The sequence below is a fragment of the Rhipicephalus sanguineus genome, chromosome 1 (assembly GCF_013339695.2).
Source record: "Rhipicephalus sanguineus isolate Rsan-2018 chromosome 1, BIME_Rsan_1.4, whole genome shotgun sequence".
In the NCBI taxonomy this organism is placed as follows: domain Eukaryota; kingdom Metazoa; phylum Arthropoda; class Arachnida; order Ixodida; family Ixodidae; genus Rhipicephalus; species Rhipicephalus sanguineus.
Window position 1 is genome coordinate 232,118,898 of NC_051176.1, and position 19,441 is coordinate 232,138,338.

Consider the following 19,441-nt stretch of genomic DNA (forward strand, 5'->3'; position numbering starts at 1 on the left):
CTGCACAAAAGTCCCTCTATGACAGTCGACATAGGGATGCCGATTTTCCTCCGGGCTCTCTCGTTCTACTCTGGCTCCCATCTCGTCGTGTTGGCCTTTGCGAGAAGCTTCTGTCGCGATACGTTGGGCCCTACCGAGTCTTGCGCCAGGTGACACCTGTCACCTATGAGATTTCCCCGGCCACTAACTCATCGACTGCTACACCCAAAACTGACATCGTGCATGTTTCTCGCCTGAAGCCCTACAATGGCGACACGCCCTTCTAACCATAACAGGCACCGGGACGGTGCTTTGCCGACCGGGGTAATGTCACGGGTATGGAAAGGTCACTCTGGCACGGGCGCCGCATTGATACCGGATGGATGAAGACGACGACGACGTTGCTGCTGTGGGGCAGAGTCTGGAGCTGCCTTTGACCTGCGTTCCTGTGCACTGTGTGCAGTGTTAGCTCGACCAGTGCTTGCCGAATAAATAATCCCCGCAACAATATGTATGTTCGTCCGATTCTTGAGTATGCTTGCGCAGCATGGGACCCCGACACCTCATGTCTTATTGATAAACTTGAGCGTATCCAGAATCGCGCAGCCAGGTTTGTCACTGGTAATTTCACCTATAAAAGCAGCATTTCATTAATTAAAGACAACCTTGGTTGGAAAACTCTATCTCAACGCCGCCTAACCATTAAATTGGAACTTTTTTTCCAAATTTACTTTGATCTCACAGGAGTGAATAAAAACTTGTACATTTCCCCCCCTCACTTCATCTCTACACGTAGTGATCATGAATGTAAGGTTTTGGAAATGCGCTGCCGCACGAATGTGTTTCAATGTTCTTTTTTTCCATACACCTCCATGTACTGGAACATACTTCCAAAGGGTATATCTCATTGTAAAACATTAATCGAATTCCAATCGCTTTTACATTCTGATCTCCCGTGAAATATTAATTACCTGTCTCCCTGCTTTTGCTGATACGTTTTTTTTTTGACGAAATCGCGTCTGCATTCAAAATGATTTCTTCGTTCGCATGTGTTGCCAATTTTTCACGCGGAGTCTATCGCTTGCTCACATTTTCATGTCTGTATGTGAATTTACATATATTTTGCTATTGTATCTATTTTTTCCTGAATTGCCCCCCTGCAATAATGCCCTCGTGGCGCTGCAGGTACTTGTATAAATAAAATAAAATAAAAAAAATAAGGCCTCTTAAAAATTTTTCTTACCGCCGCCTTCTAACCGGACTTAAGCGAATAGATGATCGCTCTTTAAGGATAGTCTACTTTAATTTACGGCATTGTGCTGCAGCGAACGTCTCGCGGCCAACAACATACACAGTGTAACAGCGGCAGAGCTGTGAAAAATGACTCACTCGTGCCGTCGAAAAGGTATCCGCATCGGTAGGTGTTTTCGTGCTGTTTTGCTAACTGCAATATCGATCTTTGCTGGCGCGATGAAAAGCCACGGAGAGGATAAAAGAAAGGCGACCTCGAAGTGTGATTAACAAAACTAATTGCTCTGCAGCAAGTACTGGCACTGCACTAAAAAAATGCAGTCAAACACTAACAAATTGTATTGTTTAGCTGAGAAGTGTTTAGCTGACTGAGCAAAGTTTGCTGAGTTGTGCTGTAGTGTGTTATTGTGTGTACTGAATGCTGCAATTTTGTTTTCACTTAATTTTTTACTTTCTTTGTTTCATTTTGTGAGGTTTTCTTCCCCAATAGTACAGATTTCTGGAATTCCTGCATTTGTGCCCAATAGAGCAACTCCTGTTTCGGCATGTATACTAACAGTAAGGATAAAAAAAAAAATTTGCTTAGGTATCGGGTTATCCTGTGCGCGTGCGCTATACCGAAGCCTCCAACTTGTTTCCAATTTTAACCGACAACACCCCCCCCCCCCAAAAAAAAAAAAAAAGAAAGACACCAGTGGATTAACAGAAGTTGGATCGATCACAAGCAGGAAGTGCCGGTTTGTGAAAGACCTCTGCTTTAAATGACCTTGATCCGGGGACGCTATCGCAGCGGTTTTGCATTTCAACATGGAAACGAAATATCTGTGCTTTTATGCGCCGCTTGTTGCGGCAAGAGGGTGACCTATATTTATGGCGGTTATGAAATGAACGGCACGCACGTCTAAACATCTTTTAAACCCGGGCGCTCCGCGCAAGAGGATCATTGTACTTTGCGGCCGTTTTGGGTATACATCTGCGGATATCTTCATTTCGACTGAATTTTCCCTCGCTTTAATACACTATTCAAACCAAGTTTGAAGCAGTCAGTAACCGTATAAGTTACGTAAATACTCGTTTCCACATGTGTTACAAGCGCCTTGTTGTTGTGACTGCAGCTAGTCACGTACGGTACCGTTATCTACTAAAAGGATAGCAACCGTTACCATATAACGGGGCTCTAAAAACCTTGCGAGCGTTGTGAACGCACCTGATCATTATCAAGTGTGCTTTATATCATACTTCATGCAATAAAGAACTTGAGAGCCTGTGAACTTGCGTATCTGTGCGTTATCCGCCGCGTTGTCTTATCGGCTGTGGAGTTCCGCAGGTACGCACGACAGTTTTACTATATAGTAAAAAAAAGTTAGTGACTGCATGTATGTGAAACAGTAACATATGCCGTTGCCAAGCTTTTGTTTGAGGTGCTCTTTACTAACTGATCACTTTGTTAATGAATTGGTTTATATTGCTAAATTGTGCTCTAAGAACTCCAATGTCGTTAATTTCACAATCATAGGTTTATTCATAGAGGAGAAAATCAAGGTCAATGTTTCATTTTTAAATTTCGTGCCAAAATCTCCGCGAGAGACGTCACGGATTTCAGGATGTATTTTTCGTATTTTCGCGACATTGGTTCTACGAAATTTGCTGAAACTTGGTATTTAAGTTAAGTCTGTGGTCCCCTCAGAGGACAATGTACTTCATTTTTATTGATTAAGGACCACGTAGGGCTTCGTAGGCGCCGTCAAAATCTATGATGTCACGGCGTTTGGTGCGGGAATTTCAAGGTAGCGTCGCCACATGCATTTTATTTTTTTTGTGTTTTCTCGCTTATACTAAGCGTCATCTCGCAGCAAGCGTGGTGTTTCTGGCATCGGGAAAGACTACTTAATACGAGAAAAACCGTTTTTCTCTTTGGTGTTTCTTTAAGAGCGTATATGTCCTTAAATGATAAAGCTGGAATAATCAGAATAGTTTTTTTTTTCTATACGTGCCTACGTTCGTTGCGATCATTGAGATTTTTTGTGACAGATCAAAGTGCCGTAAAAGTGCATACAGTGTTACACACCGCCTTCAGCTATCGCTCCGTGGACGTCGCATCGTGCGAGGTGTCCAACGAGAGAGCAGTCCGAGCTTACGGACCTACACGTATACTTGTAAGACGCATGCACTATGCAAACACAGCGAATGAGGCATGTATTCTCGCCGTTTATATATCAAGAAGTCGCACGCTTATCGCATCGCCCACTCTTCGGGGCCTAAGCGGCTTTCTTTAGTGCTCTCATTAGCTTGCATTCAGTAGTTTTACGTGCCAAAACCACAATATGATTGCGAGGCACGCCGTGGTGGGTGACTACGGGTTTATTTTGATCGCCCAGGGTTAGTTAACGTGCTCCTAAATCTTAATTAGTACACGGGTCTTCTTGCGGCTGCAGTGGCAGGGAATCGAACGCGCGTCCTCAAGATCAGCTGCTCTCACTGAGCACTAATTGTGCATATTGCAAGCGATGCGTCCACAAGCCCGCCGCGGAGGCCAAGCGCATTTGATGGTGCTCTTGTGTAGCGTCAGCGTCACTTTGCTGCACCTTTATGAAACCTTACGTTAAAAAAAGGCGCATATTTTATTTTCTTCTTTTTCCGACCCAAGATGCCGATAAGAAGCCCGCAACGACCGCACGCAACAACCTCCTCGCCGAGACGTGGGAGGCCAAGATCTCCGCACGGGACCTAGACGACCAACGTAGACTCGTCGCCAGGGCCCGGGAGGCGATCGCGGCCAGAGGATTCCTGGACTAAGGGACCCTCCCACCTAGAGTGACCCCAAGCTTAAGAGCTCGGGGACACTGTTTTGGCAAATTAAAAGTTTATTTCATCATCATCTTTTTCCGAACGTATTGACACCCGAAAAGAAAAAAAAATTAACCTTTTGTGACATACAAAGGCAATTGCGAAATCGGAGAACCGCCTTCAGCATGCAGACGAAATAACGATGCGTTCCTAATTGCCAAATTTATGACATAGAAAAAGAGAAAGCGAAAGAAGACAGTTATACATGTAGTTCTTATTTGAACCCCAAGAAGTAAAGGGCTTGAGCTTTCTTTCCACGGTTCCGAAAAAAATAAAGGGGGGTGGGGGTTCTGAGTACGAATTCCGCCCGAAATCCTGGCTACTCCCCTGTTGCTCAACATGTAACATATGGCACGCAGCAAGTGTGGGGGGATAGAAATCGTAAGGAGATAGGATCGAGTGGCTGAAGAAAGCACAGAGAGAGAGAGAGAAAAATAAATTGCCAACACGCACGCAAAAAGTCACAAAAAATGACAAACCGCATCACGCGCGCGCTTCGGTATTCATGCAATCAGGTGCTCGGATCGTATACTTGTTGCTGTGGTCCAAAGGTCAACGGCACGAACTCATCTACGTAAGCTTGGATAGGCCGTGGATCGAGCGGGATAAGGTGCAGTATGCAGACGAGAACAAGAAAGGATGACTGTCAAAAAGGGGCAAACAGCAAACAAAAAGCCACGAACGTCTTCTTTAGCAGCCATTGTCTCATATATCTTGTATGCACGCACTCTTTGCTATGACGAGCCCTTTTTTTTCTTTTTTTTCCTGCCTTCTTTACTCATCCATCCGCATATTCGTTTTGTTATATATACTGTTAGGCTCTAACGCTTCCTTCGACAGTACATTAACAATGTTTCTTGAGGTCGACGACCCCACGCACACCTGTCTTCAGCACCAGTCAGCACTGCTTTTCCATCGCGCCAACTTTGCGTTTAATTCTTTCAATATATATACAGTATAACTTCAGCCACAATGATCGCCACCTCGGCTATCGTTCGGCTGTGACCAGTTCGAAGCTTGTGTGATTCTTTGACGCCACATTTGCCTCCATGTCATCGGTTTAGCTATACTTCAACTTGTTTTGTGCTGTAACAGCTCGCACGGGTTTCTGGGCTCCGATGGTTAAGCATATATGTATATACTCAAAACGCACTGGCTAAGTACAGACTCCTCACATGGGCTGTCTTGGGCTCTCTAATAAGTGCGTGCGTGTACGTATACGTGTGCACGACGACGCTATATATACTCCACTCCGCAGGGTGCAGTTGCAGCGCGAGAACGACAGGCAACGGGCATTCCGGTGTTATAGTATCCGGGTGATCAGTTGCAACATGTCGCCAGCGCGGCTGCTGTGGACGTTGTTCAGCAGAGGCTATTTGATCTCTGTAGAAGTGTGCGGAAAGAACCTGTCGCGAGGACGCGGGTGTCGAAATTGAAGAGCGTTATATGAACAGGGGAGTAAGGGTCGTAGAGCGCAGATACAGTGCGCAAGAACCACAGAGGCTTTTTCGTGTTTCGGTGCGGTAAATCTGTAATATATATATACCGGCAACTGCAGTGCTTACAAGAAGTCAAATTCAAATTTGGGTGAAGTTCATAGGCGTGTGCATGGGGGAGGGGGGGGGGGCAGGGGGCGGCCAGTCACCTAAGAGGGGAGGGGTAGGCGCAAAGCCTTCCACGTACATTGACTTAATAGGGAGGGGGGCGCTGCGATGAACCTTCGCTCGCCTTCGGCCCCCCACCTCCCCCCTGAAGGGGAACCCTGCGCACGCCTATGGTGAGGTTGTAGGTGTTCATACATGAACAAGGAGCGCTCTTCTGGTTTTCTTGTTCCTTAATTCTTGCGTTGTTGTTTTATTGCGCTCCTTGTTCAAATACGAACTGCAGTGCGTCAGGCGTGCGCCCACTGATTCATCGAGGTGACGCTGCGGGTACGAATATGTTCTTATATAGAATGATATGGAATGGCCCCTTTTCAATGGAGTTCAAAGGAGTGGCATGATATTTTTAGACTAGTCCCTTTTTTTGCGTTATATAAGGATCCAAATTCTCTAGACGTTAATGGAAATACCGACAAGCGATCTATTAGTTTCAGCATTACGCACGGGCTGTCTGCATCATATAGAGCATTGAATCGCTTCGGTTTTCATGGGCGAGCAAAACCAGATGGGGAAGTTCAACATCCTATTTTAAATCTTTTCTATATATGCGCAAGTTTATCATACATAGACAGCTTTATTGCTACACTCTTAGAAAAAAAGGTCGGCATATTCACTAACTAAATACTAACCGTTTACTTGTCACAAAATACGCTAGCCTCTTAGTAAGTGAAGGTAGTAAAATGCAGGTTAGTGGAACTTGCTACCTATATACTTAGTGAGTGAATAGTACTAGCTCGAATCGCTAGTCCATTACTAAGTTGTTAGTAACCGCGCTAGCAACTTACTAACCGTATTAACTCTACTACATTTAGCCAATTGGAGGTTTACGCCTATTTTGTTTATATGTGCGTGTGCATTGCCATATCAAGATGATTCTATTACAAAAGTAACTGAAGGATTAAAAAAAAAAACGAAGTGGCATTGTCCTCGTACAGTAACTAATGGCCGCTAATTACTTCATGTAATTACCATGGTAAGTACACATCACATCAACATACAAAGAGGTATGAATTGATCACGAATGAGAGCACACACGCAACGCACAAACACAATAGCAAGACTTTTACGTAGCCGATATCTACTCTAACAGCGGCTTGAAGACTATTTATGCTCCTACTTTGGGATAGCACACCGTGCACTGGTTAGCAACCACAGAATTTAGAAGAATAATTGATGTTTTCTACACATTATCGTGTGCCGTTATATTTTCTTATATGTGTGCCATCACGTAGCACGAAACTTTAATTCCAAGGTAATCAATACAATTAAAGTTCGTTTAAATTTTGCTAAAGACCGTCACGATTACGGCAAAGTATACTGCGCATCTACGAAAGATCTGGCAACGTGTGTAGCTAGTTGTTACTTTGTTAAAAACACCAAGTAAACTTTCTGGTTAGTGAAGGCAGCACTTTACGACCTTTGCTAACTGCTGGCTAGTAAACAGATTTCGGGAAGGTAATAAAATACGCTCGAAACTATTAAATGCAAGCATTTACTAACCATTTACTAACCTTTTTTTTTCTAAGATTTTACACGATGGCAATACATACTTCTCCATGTGATGACGTCAGGATAATGTCAGAGACGTCAAGTTCGTCATTTCGAGGCTAACCTTAATATCGAAGTAGAATATTAATGTTCCCCAGCACACAAACATACCAAGCGTCAACAATCAACGTGACACAGGTGTGTGATAGTTTCCACAACTTTCGAAGTTCGGGACAGCCGGGGCGCCACCGCGCTTTTCCCGCTGAAGACGGAAACGTGCGACTATACACGTTATAAGCCGTGCCTCGCAAGCTATAGTGACGCAGCGTTTTTGATCGAGCTATAGAGATTTTGTGTGCATGCGTTGTGGTTTTCTAGGCGGCGCCACTTAAACGGCCGCGACAGGCGGCACACACACACACATACACAAGTGGCAAGAGGAAAGTGCTACAACCGAAGCCTCAGCGAAGGCTTTGTTTACAGCAGAACGGCGTGTTATCACAGCGTCGAGGATAAGGACTGTCTGCACACGTCGGCCCAGGTTTCACGTAGCCCTTTCGCGCCGCGCTCCGACAAAGAGCAAGCTTCGGCGGTCGAGCCGAAGGACGAGCTTGGCGAAGCTGCAGCATCAATGCATGGTCACCGCTCTTGCCGCCTGTGCATGCCTTCGAGACGATCCTCGGGCACAACAATCCCCGTTTTGCGCTGGCTGCGCAATGCGATCTGCTATTGGCACGCGAGAATTCTGAGCTGTGCGAAATGTGCGACACGCGGTTCCTGTTAGGGATATAGATTAGAACTTGAAATGCCACTGTGCAGTTCCGAACACGTCGCGTCCGTGTCTCTATGCGGTGTGTCCCTGGCCCGGGCGAAGCTAATTGCAAATGAGTGCAACGAAATACGAACATGTGGGCAACGGTATTTTTGTTAGTGGTCGCTTCGCACATACTTTGTTGTTGTCCACGCTTAGTCCATTCGTGAAAAGTAATTCTATAAATAAATGATTACGCGCACATTTGCGGAAATTTGAATGTTACTCCTGCATCGCATTCGAAAACATCATGTGTTACCGACCCGCTACATAATTCCTAATTACTTTTTCTGGGTTTCAAATGTGTGGCGCAAAAGCCGAAGATTTGAGGCGCGCTCGGAAGGGCTTTCAAAGAACTATAGCACCGTTCTCAAAAGTGACGACGCGATGGAGTCGTTGTTGGTTGCTGCAGCAGCTGACAAGGATGTGATCGCCGCGTCACCTTTTCGCACCAATCGAGCCAGACGCCAGTCAGTGCTAGTCCTTTGAAACAGCTTTCATGCGCGCTGATGTCACGCGCTAGAGACGCGCAAACGCATGCTAGCTTCGCATATTTATTCACCATTTGCGCCACAAATGTTAAACCAGAGGGAACGGCGTAGCGGGTCGGACGCCTTTTAGCATGATTCCGAATGCGATGCGGAATGTGATGCAGAAACTTCGGCAATTACGCGAGTAATTATTTATTTACATCCATAAATTTCTCTTATTAACGAACCCTCGATAACAGCAAGAATTTAACGGTGTGTGTGAGGCGACCACAACACAACGCTGTAGGTTTCATCGCCGTATCTCCTTGTACTTTTTTTTTAAAATTAGCTCGACCCAACTTATGCGAACATATACATAAATGTCTGAGAGTACGCCCTGCCGTCATCGGACGTAGAATAAGCGACTCTCAAAGAGCAGGCGGTTACGGTTCAGACACCAGCGACGTGTACGCGTGCAGCAATGAAAGAATCACATGCGCCCCTCGGTATTTGGATATCGGTCGCCACATTACCTCTTATACTGATTAACTTTGGTCTCGATGTTCGTGAAGTGCTTGCCAGAGGGGGACGGCGATAAACCGACCATGCTCGGGCAGCGTCAAGCTCCTCCCTCCTAAACAGCAGGTGCTAGTTGGTACATCTTTCAAGAAAGTAACCAGCGCGGACCACGACAAAGCACACCGAAAGAAAAAGGACCTAGCGCTGTTCTTGCTCGCCGTTTCGGAAGAACGGGGGTCAAACAGCTCAAGCATCGCGCACGCGTGATGTGAGCTAAAGGATACCATATAATTGAAATGCGAAACATCCCTTCATAAGGTCGAATTTCGCTTCGGCAAGAAATACCCTTTTTACTTCGTCGCGCTTGTGCCGGCAGACGCAGTGTGAGTCAGCCACCACACAAAGTACGTGTGGGCGTCTCGTGTGTGTACAGGTTGCCGGCCGCATAAAGCGATCGTGTTGCACGTATATACTATATATATGTTGTATACGTTCTGCAGCCGTCACGTGTTTGTTAGACTAATTTGCGGTCGCCGTCGCGGACGACACTTGGACGGTGCAAGGCTACAGCGCTTATAAGTGCCTGCAATTCACAGCTATACATATATATATATATATATATATATATATATATATATATATATATATATATATATATATATATATATATATATATATATATATATATATATATATATATATATATATATATATATATATATATATATATACGGCACGGTCACCACAACTTTCCTGCCTCATATAATAACTTTTTTTTCCGCGTTGGCAACCAATTAGAAAGAAACGAGACTGCTGTTGTCGGGCCGCTGGTGCGTTGGCGCCCGCCGATACGGCGGTTCCATCGCATGCAACGCTCCGGAAATCAGATGAATCGCGCTCGGGCGCCTCTTTCCTAGAAGGCGTCGTCGCGCAGCCTTTGTGCAGAGTTGGGGCGCGTCGCTCACGCGCCGCTGATTCACGCGCCCGCAGCGCGAGGCCGAACTTGACATCGTCCGATTCCGCGAGACGGGTCACAGCGGCGAGGCGCCACGCGTCCTTCCCGCCGCCCACGGCGCCGGACGAATCCCCCTCTCCTAGGCGTGATGACGCTCTAGCATTTGGCCGTCCTTTTCTTCGTTCTAAAGAGAGGTCGTTGCAAACCACCCCCGCGGAACCGCGCGGATTCAATTTCGAAGCCGATATCGGCTAACGTTATCTAATGCAAGATCGACTATACTTGAACGGGAACGAAGGAAAACAACTCCTTATGCAAAATTGCTGCCATCTGTCGGAGGTTTGACGAAGCTACCCATTCGGCGCCATGTTGGAGGCTTGTGGCCGAATGGTATTGCTGTCGCTCGTATCTGCTTTGATAGTGGGCAATCGGGGCATAGAAACGTCAGACGAGTGTGTAAGGGCCTGTACACGTTACCGGCATTTCCTAGTTATTACGTTGACGGTTATTACGTGTAAAGAACTGCCTCAAAGCGAGAAGAAAATACAAGTTTGACACCGCGAGTCACATGTAGACCTGCCGTCGTCGAGAATGAAACTTTGCGCTAGGTTACAAATTTGGTCTGTCTGTTTTCAATGTAGCGAATAAAGCGTTGTTAGCTATCTGAATATCATGTGTGTAGTATAGGATGGATGGGAAGAAGCTTTAACGCGCGACACGGCTAGGCACAGCGATGACGGAAAGGAAATGCTGCGGACCCAATTTAAAACGTATTTCCTAAGGGACCAGGGGTGTAGCCAAGGGGGGGGGGTTCAAACCCCCCGAAATTTTTCAGTTTTGCTTGCGTATATACACACGCGCACACACAAACGCACGCACGAACATACATAAAGTATGGTTGAACCCCCCCCCCCCCCGAAAAAAATTTCTGGCTACGCCCCTGTAAGGGACAGCCTATGTCGAGATGATGTGTTGTGCATCTAATTTTAAATTAAGGCCGTTGTCCTCTTTTTTATTTTTTAAATAAAAAATATTTCGCAGCGTTAGTCACCGACGTATGTTATGTATAAAATTACTGCACGATTAAAATGTAAGATATTTGCGCATCTCACGCACGTAAAAAGTGAACATGAAAAGTGTTGTGTCTCCAAGCAGTAGATGCCGATCAGCTGGTGTTTTATTAAATATCCTTCCGACATGTGTTCCTATATAACACGATACGCCAAAATCACGTGCACATCGTCGCTTTCGGGGCTTACTGGTACCTTACAATGTCAACCCGTAGCAGCAAGGCAGTTTTGCGTCGCCGACTGAACGCCTGCGAAACCACCAGCGGTAGCGCACCCACGGTCGAATTCAGCAGATTTCCCGGAACAGCATTTTTTTTTTTAGTTTCATAAGAAAAGTGCCACGCACTTGAAGCACCTGTTAAAATTCCCTAGCACACAGGGGTGGACACAGGACTTTTCCGAAGGGTGATCAGCTTTTGGGAGCGACTGATGGGCTCTTCTGGGGGTATAAATTAAACAAAAAAAAAGTAAGGGGTGGGGGGCCGTCAGGATATCCGGGCCACCCGTCTGAATCGGGCAGTGATACCACATTAAATGCTTGAAAAATGCGCATAGTGAAGCAATACGCGCGCAAAGCATCCCACCAAACGCTACCTTATTAAACTCCACAATCGAAAACAAACTACAAACAACACGCTGCAGCACAATCGGTCCGTTCGCTGAGAATCAATGACGCGCACGAGCTACCTGTCTAACATGTAATTGTTATCGTAATGCAATAAACAAGGTAATGTCAACAGCAGCGCAGGCATGCGCGAGTAGCCGCGATGCAGCTTTGAAGCTCGTACACGAAGCGGGTTTGTCTGTGCCTGTAAGCACACGGCGCGAAAACTGTCTCGTTCCGGCGTGACATGAAGGAGTGTTCTCTGATGAGTGCCGATGCTGTCACATGCTGCATATATTAAGAACGGTGAGCGTAAACACGGCGTTAGTCATAAGCAGTAGCCGGAGCAACGAAACGATCTGCTGATTCTCGTCGGCCGTCAGTAAATCTAATAACATGAAGGTTAGTTTCCCGCAAACCTTTTTTTTCAGCACCGCGATTTCCTCAATCTCAGCAACACGGCACAAGAAAATATGGTGGCATTGCCGCTCCTATCAGCTGCCACACGTTGATACGCACGCTCCGTGTGTGCACATGCGGACCGCGCTTAGCCTTGAACATGGCGGAAATGCGCACGGCGGCCGCTAGATGGCAGCAATTTTGCATAAGGTCTATATCGCAAGATAATCATTATACGACCGTGCTGCAAGCAGTCAGTGTACGTAAACCAGACCGCGCAAGCTTTCGAAAGCACGAAAGACACGCATATATTCGCGGCTTTGCCACTCGCCCTGGATTTGACGGACATAATTGTGTAGTTACATCGCTGTCCTTTATAGTATCAGGTCAAGCACGTTATGCACAATATGCCAATGAACGCTTCAATGCGCGCACATTGTGAGCTTAAAATGGCGCACATTTAATTACGGAGGTTCAGGCACCGCGAATGAGCCTGCACGGGTTATGTCAAGCGGTCTTTGATATTCTCCGGCCGCACGCAGTCTGTGCCGGCAGGTCAGCTACAGTGCCCTCGAGCGTGATAGTAATTGTGGAGCATCTTGATGACGTTGTCACCGATTTCATTGCATATCAATGTGTACGTGAAACTCAAATCCCGCTGGTTCAGGGAAAAGCAGGAACCAGCAGATAAATCGATTTTCAATGGGATGCGCGAGAGCACCCACATATAGGATGACTTAAGAAGGAACTCATAGGTCCGAGTTTGTTGTTTGTGTGAAGTTCGTTCATACCAACTAATATTGACAATGTTCTTTTGTGCACGGTTGCTACCCGGTATCAAGGCTAAGTTGGCTAACTGCCTCAGTAAAGTGAAGAAGGAGACGAACTTTCACGTCCTCTGGTCGACTCCTTTCGTGAAGAAGACATGGTCTATGCGACAAGACCGTGCTGTCGGCATGGAGTCTGTGTTTATTGTCACATTAAAGGGACGGACAACCATTTTTTTATTGTACATGTTTTCTATAGCGAAACGGAAAGCTCACCAGTCAGATTGTCTAATCACGGAATGGTAACGGGGAAAACACCGTGAAGCATTTATAATCGGCAATTTTCTATCTGCGGCGACTATGAAGTCATATACGTACGACACATGCTGCAAGCATGTGTTGTACACATGCAACACAGCGGTTAAGGTGAGCGCGACAGCGGTTCGTGTTTGTGCCTTTGTGCGCTGCGGTTTGCTGCGCATGCGTGCACTCAGCAGGCATGCGCCGCGGCTCGACATGTCCGCGAAGACAGCGCTGCTTCCCAGCGTCAACTCCTTTTACCTCGTAGAGAGAAAGGTAGAGGAAAGGCAGGGAGGTTAACCAGGAATATAGTATACGGTTGGCTACACTGTAAGCAGCATAGAATAAACCGGGCGTAGATAATAATATACATATTCTAATTCCGAACACCAATTATGGGGCGCATAAAAGCATCAGACTATACGTATACGGCAAACGAAACGACTCCATTATGCAGCATCACATGCTTCCACTAGTGCGCACGACATACTGGTTTTTCGTGACCTTTAAACGGAATTTAAAAATATAATCCCACTCAAATCGCGAGAAAGGATGATTGAATATGTCACTATAATTAACGGTTTTTCTCATTTCCACCAAGATCTAATCACACGTTCTGGCCAGTTGTCTGACCTTTTAAACGTCTGCTTCGCGTGTTGCGGTAACGATTGTTTCGCCGGCTTTCTGCTCACAGTTACCGACGCCTGTCAAGCTATAGCTGAAGTGTTCTGTGCGCCCGCCGCTCAAGCTCTCTCCGGCTCTTGCCCCTCTCCTCTACAGCTTTGGTGCTCACGCGTATGGTTCAAATCTATTCATGCTGCGCACATATACCCGAATGGGTAAGAAGCTCGGCTTTTGAGCGCAGAATGAATCCGATTCCGGCACGCGTCGCAGCCAAACCGCGTTTCTTTTTTTTTTCTTTTTTTTAATTTTAAGTATGAGCTACTCGGTCATGAGGCCAGACGGACGTCTTCTCGGCGAGTACGCAAAGAAATGCTTTCTCGTTAAGAAAGATCGGCATATAAACCATCAAGCATATACAGCAGCAAACGCGCAGGTCGCGGCTTCGCCGTCATATTGTTTGAAATAATCTATACCATCGCGAACAGAGCTTTAGAGGGACGAGACAACGGCGGTTTCGTGGAAGAAGAAGAACTTGTAAGGCTACAATGTAAGCGGTTTTTCGTAGTTGATCAGGCAAAGAGCTGCACGTGAATAGATGTCGATGTGTTGCTCTTGTCATGTCTGCAGTCTCGAGATATTTAGCTCCTTATTCTTCACCTTATCTAACCTTCTCTGCGATTTTTTTTGTTTGCTTTAGACATATTGTCAATATTGTACCGTGCTTCTTTTATTCATCTTAAATAGGATAATTTTTGTAAATTGCAGTTCGGTCTCGTCAGATGGATATTGCCTGAATAGGCGGACATTGTTCGCACGACAAACCGCCAAAAAGGCAACAACAACAAAAAAATCATGTTTAGTTACTGAGACTATGATTGCAATGCGAAATTGAAGTCAAGCGTAGTAAAGGCATGTCAGCTCAACAGAAATTGTCAAACCATAGCACGGCAGCTAAAACAGGTGCCGCAATATGTGTTGCAATATACATTGCCATTCGTGTTTCAATTTTCCAAAGAGACTCCATCCAACAGTTATAGATACATCCCCCTCCTCCCCTCTAATCCTGTGTGGCAAGCCAGCGCATGATTTAGCGAATTTATGGGGCGGGTATCTCGTTAAAGTGGTCTTAAGATTTCTCGCATGCATGACTTCACTACTTCTCGACTTCAACACTGCAGTCTCAACGAGTGGCCTAAGATTGATAATTAAAAAGTCAGACGAACTAATTACAAAATAATCGTAAGTAAATGTGCGTCTAATAAATGAGGTAGCACTGCGAACCTTTTGGTTCTGACGAAAACAGCACACAGTGACTAAATCCCGCTCTCTGTCGCTTTTATTTTTTTCCCCCTTTTCTGGCCAAGTTCATCAAAGCACAAAAGCAGCCATTTTAAGCTCACATGTGCGTACTGCACGGAGATCCTAGCCTTTTAATGGCGAGGATTATCGAACTCTGCACCAACAACCTAAAACGCACCTGAAAGCTTATTGCATCAGACGCACGTCACGAGTGCGAGCGTATTTTCAAAAATACTGCAGTGACTGCGCAACGCTTGCTTTCGACAATGTATATAGGGCAGTGAATATGAACATTACAATATTTGCAACAACAAAATAATGAAGTCAACAGCGTTCACTCGCTGGATGAAACTGCCATTATTGTGGACACTACGATTGTACCTTAAGTTCAATATAGACCGCGCCATAATTTAAGCGAGGGACGGGCAGACAATGTCGCCGCATTCTCCACTTTTCTCACGCATTGTCCAATCATTTCTTTTTTGTTTTCTGCTGAGATGACGAGACCGACCAGCGAATGTACGCGCACGCTCTCTTCTATAGGCCAAATGCAGGAACACCCAGCAGGTTCCTAGATTTACGCGCACCTTAAAGAAGCCCAGGTGTTCAAAATTAATCCGGAGTCCATCAGTCTATACGGCTTGCCCCATAATCATGCCGTGGTTTCTCACGTAAAATCACAGATTTGATTTTTTTTTACAGTGAAGTTGTAAAAAAAAGATGTTGTGCCCCGCCACGGTGGTCTAGTGGTTATGGCGCTCGACTGCTGACCCGAAGGTCGCGGGATCGAATGCCGGCCGCGGCGGCTGCATACTAGGCCCGTGTACTTATATTAAGGTGCACGTTAAAGAACCCCAGGTGGTCGAAATTTCCGGAGCCCTCCCCTACGGCGTCCCTTATAATCATATCGTGGTTTTGGGACGTTAAACCCCAGATATTACAGTGAAGTTGTGTTTACCGACGCTCTGCCGGCATCGCCGTTGCTCGCTAAAACAGGTAACAAAACAACTTTCCTTGTCGAGGAGTGGTTTGAACCCGGGACCCTCACGGTCCGAAGACAGCTGCCATAACCACTGGGCTATATATACACCTCCGCTTGCAGAGCATGAATCTATGAGAAGCATATGAATGCGATAAGGGAGTCGCCACGCAGGCCACTCGCCCCTCCCCCCTCGCAGAGAATAATGCGCTACTGTCGCGCCATTGCCGCTCAACGAACACTGTCATGCTCGTTGAGCGGCCGTGGAGCGCCCGAGACGCCGAGCGCCAGCGACGAGACGACGTCGACGACGCTGCCGGTCGCTTTTGTCGATGCCAGCACGACGAGGAGAGACGCCGAGAGCAGCGTGAAAGAACGCCCACTCCACGAGCTAACTGAAGAAACACCACCGGTTTCCATTAGCATGTGCGATCTAATGCTTCTTATGGTAACGCGTCAGAACAAGACGCCGTCTGGTGCTTCGTGTCAAACCAAGGCAGTCGCAACGACATGCGTTATGCGCTCATGACAAATTCACCTTTCAGATGAGTTTAGAGCAAGCGAAAGCTCATTCCGACAGTTGAGAGTCACGGCAAACATCTCTGCCTAAAGACTGCGCTACGGGCACTGTCCAAATATAGAAGACAGATGAACATTCGAATTGGAAACACTCGCTACGTCTTTTATGTACTAACGCAGGACCTTCTCAAAACGTATTTGGATATGCATCCATTTTGATGGCATTACTGTTGACCGAGTACACAAAAGCGGAATGGACATGTATACTCCTCTTTTTATTATTATAATCCTGCCTTCTGCATTTTTGCACTCGTTGGTGAAAGCAGAGTACTCCGAGACGCACCATGCCGTTGGGCCGCAGGAAGGACATAACTGCTGCATGAAGCGCGCAGCGGACGTCGAAAGAGACAAATATATATCGCACGACGTCGAGCGATGATTAGAGTGGGGATGACATCCTAAAAGCGTCGCCTCAGCTGCTTTTGTGGCTTGTTTCGTGTCTTTTTGCGTACGATCGCTTCGTACCACAGTGAGGATATATGTTGCCGGAAAACACGTCTGACGAGAACTAAGTGGCAGCTGCGAACAAGCCGAGCTATATGCAGCCATCTGTGCAGACTTTTCAACAACCTGCTGCTCGATGTCACACGCGCTGTCCCGCGTTTATTCTTTTTTTTTTTTTCAATGCGATCAGTTCTTTCCGCTTCGAGCGCACGATACAGCACGTTGAACGTGCAGCAATTGCGGAAACGAGACATTTGATGCGTTCCTGAAATAAGTAATAGGGACAAAAATTGAGACAAATAATAAAAAATAATTGCGATAATGAACCATGCAAAGGCAGGTTCAACAAGAGATCTATAGTGTGCTAATGGTCATATGACACCTTGCGGTATCAGATAGCTGCGCTCCCAGAACTTGCTTGCTGAATGCGGTTAGTATGCTGCGAACTTAATTATCAAGTTTCGTGCCAAGAAGATAACGGTACTTCGGTGCGGTGGAAGGCGTCCTGCACGAGCAAAAGAGAAAAGCGAGCGCTTAACTAAACGATAAGGAAAGTGAATACCTTTAGGGCCACGCGGTGTTATATATACGACAGGGCGCCGTGCATCCGGTGCAGTTCGTGCAGACTTCCTTGTTAGTGACGTCTCTGACTTACCCGAATACGAGGTGTCTCTGAGACAGCGATACGCCATTGCGCTCAAGCAACGAAATGTGGCTGTGTAAGTACAGTGCTCGTCAAATGAAACCCGAACCGCGGCAAGCCTTCGCATGGTACAGTGCGCGCCGTCCAGTTATCACCATGGACAGGCGCGCATATGCGCAGTGCGGTCAAACCGGATGCGCGCGCCTGTCAATGGCGATAACTGCACGGCGCGCACTATACCATGCGAAGGCTTGCCGCGGTTCGGGTTTCATTTGACGAGCACTGTACATCGGGGCGAGGGTCGGTATTCAGTTTTTGTTTGTTTGTTTGTTTGCAAGAGCTGACCGTTTTCCCTAATGTCCGACGTCACGACTGGCTGACATATGCGGTCCTACGAACAGTTCATGCGAATGCACCTTTTCTTGTGTTCGCTCAGGGTCTGTATCCACACACACACACAAAAAAGCAACCTTCTGCGACCTTATAATATTCAATTTGTCTTTTATGGCGCTAGCCCCTAGCGTTTGGTGAATTTTCGGTTCACTTGGGTAGACTTTGGAAACCCAAGATAACAAACTTTTGGGCTAGTTGGTTTGTTACGTTCATTGAAGCCATAGCGCTGTGGTCCCTGTCTTATCAGCGCTATGGCTTCAATGAAGACTTTGGAAAGACTGTAGACGGCACATACCCACAAGCAAACAGTCTACTCTTTCAGTGAACTCATTCAATGCATTTAAACGCAATAAACGAGTTGAGCTGCGCTTCCCTCTGCGTGGCCTCCGCAATCAGCTCCGGCAGCACGCCGCCGCTAGGCACTGTACCGCCGCGCTGCCGAAGAGGATCGCAGAGGCCCCGAAGGAGGAAACGCGTGGTTGGCATCTGCTCCGCAAGGTGCCGCAACGACCCCAGCTGTTCGCGAGAAAACAGTCACGCTCTTTCAATGAATTCGTGGAATTAATTTTCATGAAATATACTGACAGTTGATTGGCCCTTTGCTAAAGTTATGCTCCGACATCACATCTTTCCTATACCACTCGTAATTCCGTCAACCATGCACTCCTTTTTACATGAGTTTTATTTTATTTGGCAATTTCAGACACAGCGCATAAAATCTCAACTCAATATATATATATATATATATATATATATATATATATATATATATATATATATATATATATATATATATATATATATATATATATATATATATATATATGAACGAAAAGCTTTGTAAATACGGCTTCCACCAGCAGGCAATTCACAAAGCTTGCCGTTTGTAACAGCTATTTCATCATTGGCCGGCAACGCTGGTTAATAATGTTAACAATGTGTTTACTGTCAGGATTCACCGGCGCACGTTTTTATAAACCGTTGCTGCAAACTGGCCCCGTGTTTACGAACAGGTCTCAGGCTAATGCTTTTTTTTGCATTTTTTTTCCCCAAGAGAAAATACTTGCCAATCCTGATGGCTGACAGTATACTATTCGCAAAGGCGGCCGGTCACCCGGACGGCACATTTGCGAACAGGGACCTTTGTGAACTCAGCGATCGCTTGGAAAGTAGGGGCGCTGCAGGGGCTGAATTCGCGTAGCTTGACGTTCGTATTGTAAGAACTGTTTGCCATTATTAGCCACTCACGCTTTCCAGTAACCATCCCTTTCTTACAAACAGCTCCACATACCGCAGCGAATGCTAAGTGGCCGAGTTTTTTTTTGTGCTATTTGTGGTTAGCACAAGTCTGTATAAGAA

General features: G+C 46.2%; 1 protein-coding gene across 2 annotated transcripts in view; it reads right to left on the reverse strand.

The window, feature by feature from the left end:
* Positions 1-19,441, reverse strand: part of LOC119374461 (ataxin-1-like) — a 166,264-nt gene that overhangs the window by 87,203 nt on the left and 59,620 nt on the right. The window lies entirely within an intron of this gene.